The 8,604-nt window shown below is 44.8% G+C and overlaps 1 non-coding gene across 1 annotated transcript; it reads right to left on the bottom strand.

The window, feature by feature from the left end:
• Positions 1-7,018: 7,018 nt before the first annotated feature.
• On the bottom strand, positions 7,019-7,092 carry TRNAT-AGU (transfer RNA threonine (anticodon AGU)). Its single transcript has one exon. It is a non-coding gene; the product is annotated as a tRNA-Thr (tRNA).
• Between the last annotated feature and the right edge of the window lie 1,512 nt (positions 7,093-8,604).

The raw sequence follows: 8,604 nt of genomic DNA, 5'->3' as shown, positions 1-8,604 counted from the left end.
GACGACTCGCTACGATGATTGAGTTTCGGTCCCTGCAATAATTAAGTAAGTGCCTATTGGTGTAATCCCCCAACTAGCCTAGTATGAGCGTCACGTAGCAATGCCGAGCGCTCAGGAAACCTGTTTCGTGCATACGTATTCTCATGCCATGTCGAGCATAGCACGGGCACCTTTTTTTCAAGGAAGTAGGCATCGATCCGTACCTCAGATCCAGATAATGTCTTTTTTTAATCCGACAGCCCTTAAATGCTTTAAAATTCAATTTTCCTCGTATCTTCCTTCTTTCTACCCGCCGTCCATATATCTCGCTCCGCTGACAAATGTAGTCGTAATCGACGACACCTATTGAACGGTTGCGTCAATGTTACACCACCTCATCAGGTTTGTGTGCGCGCGCAGGTGCGGGCGTGCGTGTGCGTTTCGTCGTTTGTCTGTGCGTCTGAATTCGTGAAAATATATATATATATATATATATATATATATATATATATATATATACACATACAGGTGTGTGTGTGTGTGTGTGTGTGTTTTATACTTTTCGACTTGTTTGAACCGCCATGCGTCCTCAAACCGAACACTTTACCCAGTTCTCACGCCGCACACAAGTTTCTGTTTTAATCGCTTACCTGTCTACGTTTTCAGATTGTCACCAACCAAATGCGCATGGCCTGCAACTGTGATGATTTAGTGGTTGTTTGAACTAGCCTACCTGAAACAATTCGAGGAGCGCAATTCTTTAAGATGCGCAGCGGTGGCGTAGAGGTAGAACATCCGCCTCGCGTGTAAGAGGTCCGTGGTTCGAATCCCGGTGCCGCGCAAATTTCCACCGGATAAAAAATAAGAAAAATCCGCGTGTTGATAAAATTGCATGAACAGGCCTGGAGTGTGGCCTGATCTCGGTGACCAGAACCGGTAACGCACTCCCTCACCAGAGCAGGATTGGCTACCCTGGTGCAGTACTTGGCCACAACCTCCTATGTTAACGCAACAATCAAGCCCCGGCCCTCAGTCCCCAGCAGCTGCGAAGCAACTGACCACGGCGGCGGTCCGACCTGCGACGCAGCAGAGGGTCCCTGACTCTGGACAGGCCGCCATTGGAATCGGAACCTGGCAACGTTTAACAATAGAACATCATCTAGTGAGGCGAGTCTAGCAGTGCTATTGAAAGAATTAGAGGGCAGTAAATGGGATATAATAGGGCTCAGTGACGTTAGGAGGACGAAAGAAGCATATAAAGTACTGAACAGCGGGCACGTCCTGTGCTACCGGGGCTTAGCGGAGAGACGAGAACTAGAGGTTGGATTCCTGATTAATAAGGATATACCTGGCAACATACAGGAATTCTATAGCATTAACGAGAGGGTGGCAGGTCTTGTGAAGCTTAAAAGGTGTCCGAATTGAAGGTCGTACAGGTCTACGCCCCTAAATCCAGTCATGATGACCAGGAAGTCGAAAGCTTCTATGAAGACGTGGAATCAGCGATGGGTAAAGTGAGAACAAAATACACTATACTGATGGGTGACTTCAATGCCAGGGTAGGCAAGAAGCAGGCTGGAGACAAATGGGATTATGGCATAGGCTCTAGGAATAGCAGGGGAGAGTTATTTGTAGAACTGAATAATATGCCCATAATGAATACCTTCTTCCCCAAGCGCGATAGCCGAAAGTGGAGGTGGAGGAGCCCGAATGGCGAGACGAAAATGAAATAGACCTAAAAAAATTGAATTATGGGGTTTAACGTGCCAAAACCACTTTCTGATTATGAGGCATGCCGTAGTGGAGGACTCCGGAAATTTCGGCCACCTGGGGTTCTTTAACGTGCACCTAAATCTAAGTACACGGGTGTTTTCGCATTTCGCCCCCATCGAAATGCGGCCGCCGTGGCCGAGATTCGCTCCCGCGACCTCGTGCTCAGCAGCCCAACACCATAGCCACTGAACAACCACGGCGGGTGAATAGACCTCATACTCTGCGCTAACCCTGGCATCATACAAGATGTGGACGTGCTCGGCAAGGTGCGCTGCAGCGACCATAGGATGGTAAGAGCTCGAATTAGCCTAGACTTGAGGAGGGAACGGAAGAAACTGATACATATGAAGCCGATCAATAAGTTGCGGTAAGAGGGAAAAAAGAGTAATTCCGGGTCAAGCTAAAGAACAGGTATTCGGTCTTAACTCAGGAAGAGGACCTTAGTGTTGAAGATATCAACGACAATCTTATGGGCATCATTAAGGAATGTGCAATAGAAGTCGGTGGTAACTCCGTTAGACAGGACGCCAGTAAGCTATCGCAGGAGACGAAGTATCTGATCAAGAAACGCCAATGTATGAAAGCCTCTAACCGTACAGCTAGAATACAACTGTCAGAACTTTCTAAGTTAATCAACAAGCCTAAGACAGCCGACATAAGGAAGTATAATATGGATAGAATTGAACATGCTCTCAGGAACGGAGGAAGCCTAAAAGCAGTGAAGAAGAAACTAGGAATAGGCGAGAATCAGATGTATGCGTTAAGAGACAAAGCCGGCAATATCATTACTAATATGGAAGAGATCGTTGAAGTGGCTGAGGAGTTCCATAGAGATTTATACAGTACCAGTGGCTCCCACGACGATAATGGAAGAGAGAATAGTCTAGAGGAATTTTAAATTACACAAGTAACACCGGGAGAGGTAAAGAACGCCTTGGGAGCTATGCAAAGGGGGAAGGCAGCTGCGGAGGACCAGGTAACAGCTGATTTGTTGAAGGATGGTGGGCAGATTGTTACAGAAAAACTGGCCACCCTGTACACGAGCGTACGAATTCGAGCGTACTGGAATCTTGGAAGAACGCTAACATAATCCCATTCCATAAGAAAGGGGACGCCAAAGATTTGAAAAATTATAGACCAGTCAGCTTATTGTCCGTTGCCTACAGCGTATTTACTAAGGTAATTGCAAATAGAATCAGGAACAATTTAGACTTCCGTCAACCAAACGACCAGGCAGGATTTCGTAAAGGCTACTCAACAACCATGTTCCGCTATATTCACACTATCACCATATTGACCACCATTATGACCACCACTATGACAATATTCATACTATCAATCAGGTCATAGAGAAATGTGCGGAATATAACCAACCCTTATATATAGCTTTCATTGATTACGAGAAAGCGTTTGATTCAGTCGAAATCTCAGCAGTCATGGAGGCATTACGTAATCAGGGTGTAGACGAGCCATATGTAAAAATACTGCAAGAAATCTATAGTGGCTCCACAGCCACCGTAGTCCTCCATAAAGAAGGCAACAAAATTTCAATAAAGAAAGACGTCAGGCAGGCAGATACGATCTCTCCAATGGTATTCACAGCGTGTTTACAGGAGGTATTCAGAGACCTGGATTGTGAGGAATTCGGGAGAAGAGTTAATGGAGAATACCTTAGTAACTTGCGATTCGCTGATGATATTGCCTTGCTTAGTAACTCATGGGACCAATTGCAATGCATGCTCACTGTCCTGGAGAGGCAAAGCAGAAGGGTGGGTCTAAAAATTAATCTGCAGAAAACTAAACTAATGTTTAACAGTCTCGGAAGAGAACAGCAGTTTACGATAGGTAGCGAGGAAGTGGTAAGGGAATACATCTACTTAGGACAGGTAGTGACTGCGGATCCGGATCATGAGAGTGAAATAATCAGAAGAATGAGAAGGGGCTGGGATGCGTTTGGCAGGCATTCTCAGATCATGAACAGCAGGTTGCCATTATCCCCCAAGAGAAAAGTGTACAACAGCTTTGTCTTACCAGTACTCACGTACGGGGCAGAAACCTGGAGGCTTACGAAAAGGGTTCTACTTAAATTGACGACGACGCAACGAGCTATGGAAAGAAGAATGATAGGTGTAATGTTAAGGGATAAGAAAAGAACAGATTGGGTGAGGGAACAAACGCGAGTTAATGACATCTTACTTGAAATCAAGAAAAAGAAATGGGCATGGGCAGGACATGTAATGAGGAGGGAAGATAACCGATGGTCATTAAGGGTTACGGACTGGATTACAAGGGAAGGGAAGCGTAGCAGGGGGCGGCAGAAAGTTAGGTGGGCGGATGAGATTAAGAAGTTGGCAGGGACAACATGGCCACAATTAGTACATGATCGGGGTAGTGGGAGAAGAATGGGAGAGGCCTTTGCCCTGCAATAGGCGTAACCAGGCTGCTGCTGCTGCTGATGATGATGATGATGATGAATTCTTTAAATCGGGCTCCCCCTTTGGAAGTCCTAAAACAGTGAACTGTTTGTAGACAGATGCTTTAACTGAAACAAGCCTCAAGTTTTCGTTTGCTTAGTCTCCGATTCGATAACACGTAAGCAAAGAGTCAATATCATCATCATCATCATCATCATCATCAGGTGATTACTGCCGTATCAAAGTGTGACCTTGTTACCAAATATAATATTGAAATACGCTATTTGAGGCCGGAGATGGCTGTCTGAGGACCATAACATACCGGAACGACTACGCGCCATAGGATGAGGCATGCGTGTGTTGCAAAAAACTTGGAAACTTCACAGCAGATCATAATGTCAATATATTTATCCATATTTATCGTCTTAGGTGGCATAAAAATAAACGCACTCAGTTGGAACTCAAATGTGCAAAATTTGGACGTCCGCATTTAGTTAAGTGGGCTTTCCGAGGTACAAACAAAACACCAATTAGCGCAACTAAAATTATCATCCTATAGATTCATTGTTCAGGCGATGCTCGAATACGCGTCCAGTGTTTGTGGCAAACTAGGAGGAGGAGGAGGAATAGATTTTAATGAAGAGAAAGGAGGAGAGGTTGGCCTGGAGAGCGTGTCTCTAGCCTGCTACTGCCACTGGGGAAAGGGGAAGTGGGAAATAGCGAGTAACTACCCTTTGCATTATAGCACATAATTTACCTCCTCCTTTCTTTCTTGCCGTTTTCGTGAATTTTAGTCGAATTCTGTCTTCTTGGCTTGAGTCCAATTAACCATTTCTGTTGCTGTCGCTTCAAATGTATGCCGGTTCTCCATACGCACTTTGAGTTGCCATGTGCTTAGTTGCCAACTTTCTTGACATCATCCATACTCTGTCCACGCGTTTGAGGTAGAGGTACTGTCGCACTTGATCCGGCCATTTCTCTTCATCCGTGTTCATTAGTCATTCCTCGAAACAACTCTGGCTTTGCGCTTCTCTGACCTAAAAAAACACCTAAGCGCATGCCATCTTGCACTGCTTTATTTATGGTTTCATCGTTGGCACCTTATGCCGTTCTCCTGCCCGGACAAAATTTCTGATTTCTAGCACGCAATTACCCCTCCGAATGTTTCGCTTACACTATAACAGTTTTCTCAATTCCACTTATCTATAGGTATTTGTACTCGGTAACTCCCTCTTAGGTAGCGGTAATGAAAGGCCCCAGAGGAAAACTAGAGTGGTTCTTTTTCTAGTTATCTTTATAAAAAAACTCTTTTTGGCATTACCTCCCATTTTCCAACTTAGGCAGCATATGTATTGTGCGAAATTTAGTGTTCAGCAAAACATGATCAAGCAGACCTGTAATTTCGTTAAACAGCCAGCAGTCGTCTCCGAAATGTCTTATCTGAACCTGTTCATCAATTACCTAGATTGTTAGTCTGTCAAATTACCTTGGTGACTGGAATTGTTACCTGCCTAGCTTTTTTTTATTTACTTCTTACTTTTTGCTCTTTTTTTAATGTAATTTTCAGTGGATACTGATATGTTTGCGTTTATATGCCTTCGCTTTAGTGCAATTGGTATTGCGTACTATTTACAAGTATGGGCCACCGCGTATTTCCTTCTGGTATTAGTTTTAATGGTATGTGTACTTTCTGTACTGACTACTTTGGGGAGGTGTTCCGTGTGATTAAATTGGGTGAATAATTATATAGGTAGGTCGACCCATATTTATATGTTTTTGAATAACACTTCTTTTAGGTTTAAGTAATTGTAGTTCCCCGTTACCTAAAGCCTTTTATTAAAAGCTTCAATAAATTAAAAACCAAAAAATAAATCCAAGTAAACAGTGGCTGAGATTGATAAAAGACAAGGTCTACTTGAACGCATTAGTGAACCAAGTTGTTTAGACAGCGCCACCATCAGGATCGGCCGGGATTTTTACGCTTCACTAGCAGCGAGATCAGTAAATATTTCTATTTTGAGAAGTCAAACATTCTATACCCGTTTTAGGCACGCGCTCTTCGAACAAACGCATATCACCATAGTTTGACAGTTTTGCGCAATTTATGTGCAATGATTTATTACTTCTTCGTCCATAGCCTCACACAAATAGGCCCGTATTTTCGTTCCAAGCACGATTATGACGCCATTTTGCATTAGTTGCACTAGTAGGCATCAAATCGCCGTATTTTGATGAACAGGATCAGAAACTGACATTCAGATACCCAGATTCTATGAACCCCAAGTTGATCTGAAATTTCAAGAAAATATTTTGTTGCCAGAAAATAATTAAATAGATGTATCATAGTAAATCTAATGCAAATGTGCGCCTAGAACGCTGTATCGCCTAATGAAAACAATATTGCAAGGAGCGGACGTTGAAAATGTAGCCTAATTGTGCCACAGGCATGAAGTGGCAGCGGTGCTTCTGCCTCTACTTTTTTGTGTATCTGTCTCATTGTCTTTCTCTTCTTAAAACATAGTGCTTTCCAAAGGCCTGTAAGAGGTACAGTAGCCATCTATGGGATACAACATAGGAGTGCTTCATTAGGCGCGGAAATCAAACTGATATATTTACAACGTCAGACGGACCATGCCTTCAGGGAGCGGTGCTCTAGGAAGCTGCAGCCCTTTTCTTTGTTTCAAAAGAATGGTTTTCTTTTCATTGTCAAAAACGCGACTGTTCATCCCGGTCACACTGACATTGCAAAAAACAAATCGAATATATTTGGCAGCCGAAAGGAAAGCAAGTGCAAGTAGAATTTTGTGCAGAAAGTAAATGCGCAGGATAAAGAACAAAAGATACGCACAACAAGGCACCGGTGAGATTCGAACTCACGATCTCCTGTTTACTAGACAGGCGCTTTAACCAACTAAGCCACGGCGCCAGCGACGCATTGCGATGACCCAGTTTGGGTGCCTCGCATGATTGAGTAATTGCGTATTGCCGTAATACCCCAGCTAGGCTAGTATCAGCGTCACGTAGCAATGTGGAGCGCTCAGAAAACCAGTTTGTTGCGCACATATTGTCATTCCATGCCGAGCATTAAGCACGGACTCTCTTCAAGGAAGAAGGAATCGATCTGTACCTGGAATGCATGTAATTTTTCCTGATTTGGCAGCCCAAAATGGCTCAAAATTCGATTGACCTTGTATCTTCCTGCTTTCTGCCCGCCGTCCATACATGTCGTTCCGTTGACAGATGTAGTCGTTATCGAGGACACACATTGAAGAGTTTCGTCATTGTCAGGCCACCTCGTCAAGTTTGTGTACACGCGAAGGTGCGTGTTTGGTCATTTGTCTGTGAGCGTGAATTCGATATATATATATATATATATATATATATATATATATATATGTGTGTGTGTGTGTGTGTGTGTGTGTGTGTGTGTGTGTGTGTGTGTGTGTGTGTGTGTGTGTGTGTGTGTGCCACAAACAAACGACCAAACACGCACGCGCACGCACACCCGAACGTGCCAGCGCACACAGACATGACGAGGTGAGTCGACAACATGTATGGACGGACGGACAGAAAGAAGGAAGATACAAGGCAAATCGAATTTTGAGAAATTAACGGCTGTCGGATTAACACACATTATCTGCATTCCAGGCTCAGATCGATAGCTTCTTCCTTGAAAAATCCCCCGTGTAATGCTCGACATGGCAAGACAATATTGACACGTGTACTTATCTTTATCGGGCGACCACGTTTCGCCGCTTAACAACTGTAATCGCACAGCGACGGACGCGCCTGCATGTATCCGACGTTTCTGGAAAGTTATCGATGATTCTACCCGGCTGTCTGTTGTCGCCGAACCTTATGTTATCTGATTTCATCGCCTGACGCGAATGGCGTAGAACATTGTGGAATACGCGCGGGTCCCAGCGATTAGTCTGGAACATTCGACGACTGCTGTATAAAAGCCGACGCGCTTGACCCGCTGGGCAGATTTTCCGACGATCGCCGACTGTGTTCGCCGCTTTCGTTGTGCTATAAGTGTAGCCTGTTTTGTGGGCACAAGTTCGCCCAATAAAAGTTAGTTTTCTCGTTCACAGTATTGCTACTGTGTTCTTCTACGTCACCACCACGTGACATCTGGTGGAGGTGCTTTGCGTTCATGTACCGGACGCCCCCACAAAGCCGTGACCCAAGCCCGGACCGCAAAGAGAACACCAACGTAGTCCCGGACCATCGAGCAAGCCGCCGTCTTCAACAGCTGCCCCCGGAGCACGGACTTCTACCAGAGAAGACCAAGAAGATTGTGACCAAGGCAACCCCAATGGCAGCCCCAGCGTCCCCCATCGTGCTGCAGCAGCCCAGGGAACCACCGACGTTCCGCGGTTCCACATTTGAGGACCCGGAAAGCTGGCTAGAAACGTATGAGAGGGTTGCTACGTTT

This window comes from Dermacentor andersoni, chromosome 6 (assembly GCF_023375885.2).
Source record: "Dermacentor andersoni chromosome 6, qqDerAnde1_hic_scaffold, whole genome shotgun sequence".
Taxonomy (NCBI): domain Eukaryota; kingdom Metazoa; phylum Arthropoda; class Arachnida; order Ixodida; family Ixodidae; genus Dermacentor; species Dermacentor andersoni.
This window is presented reverse-complemented; position numbering and strand designations above follow the sequence as displayed.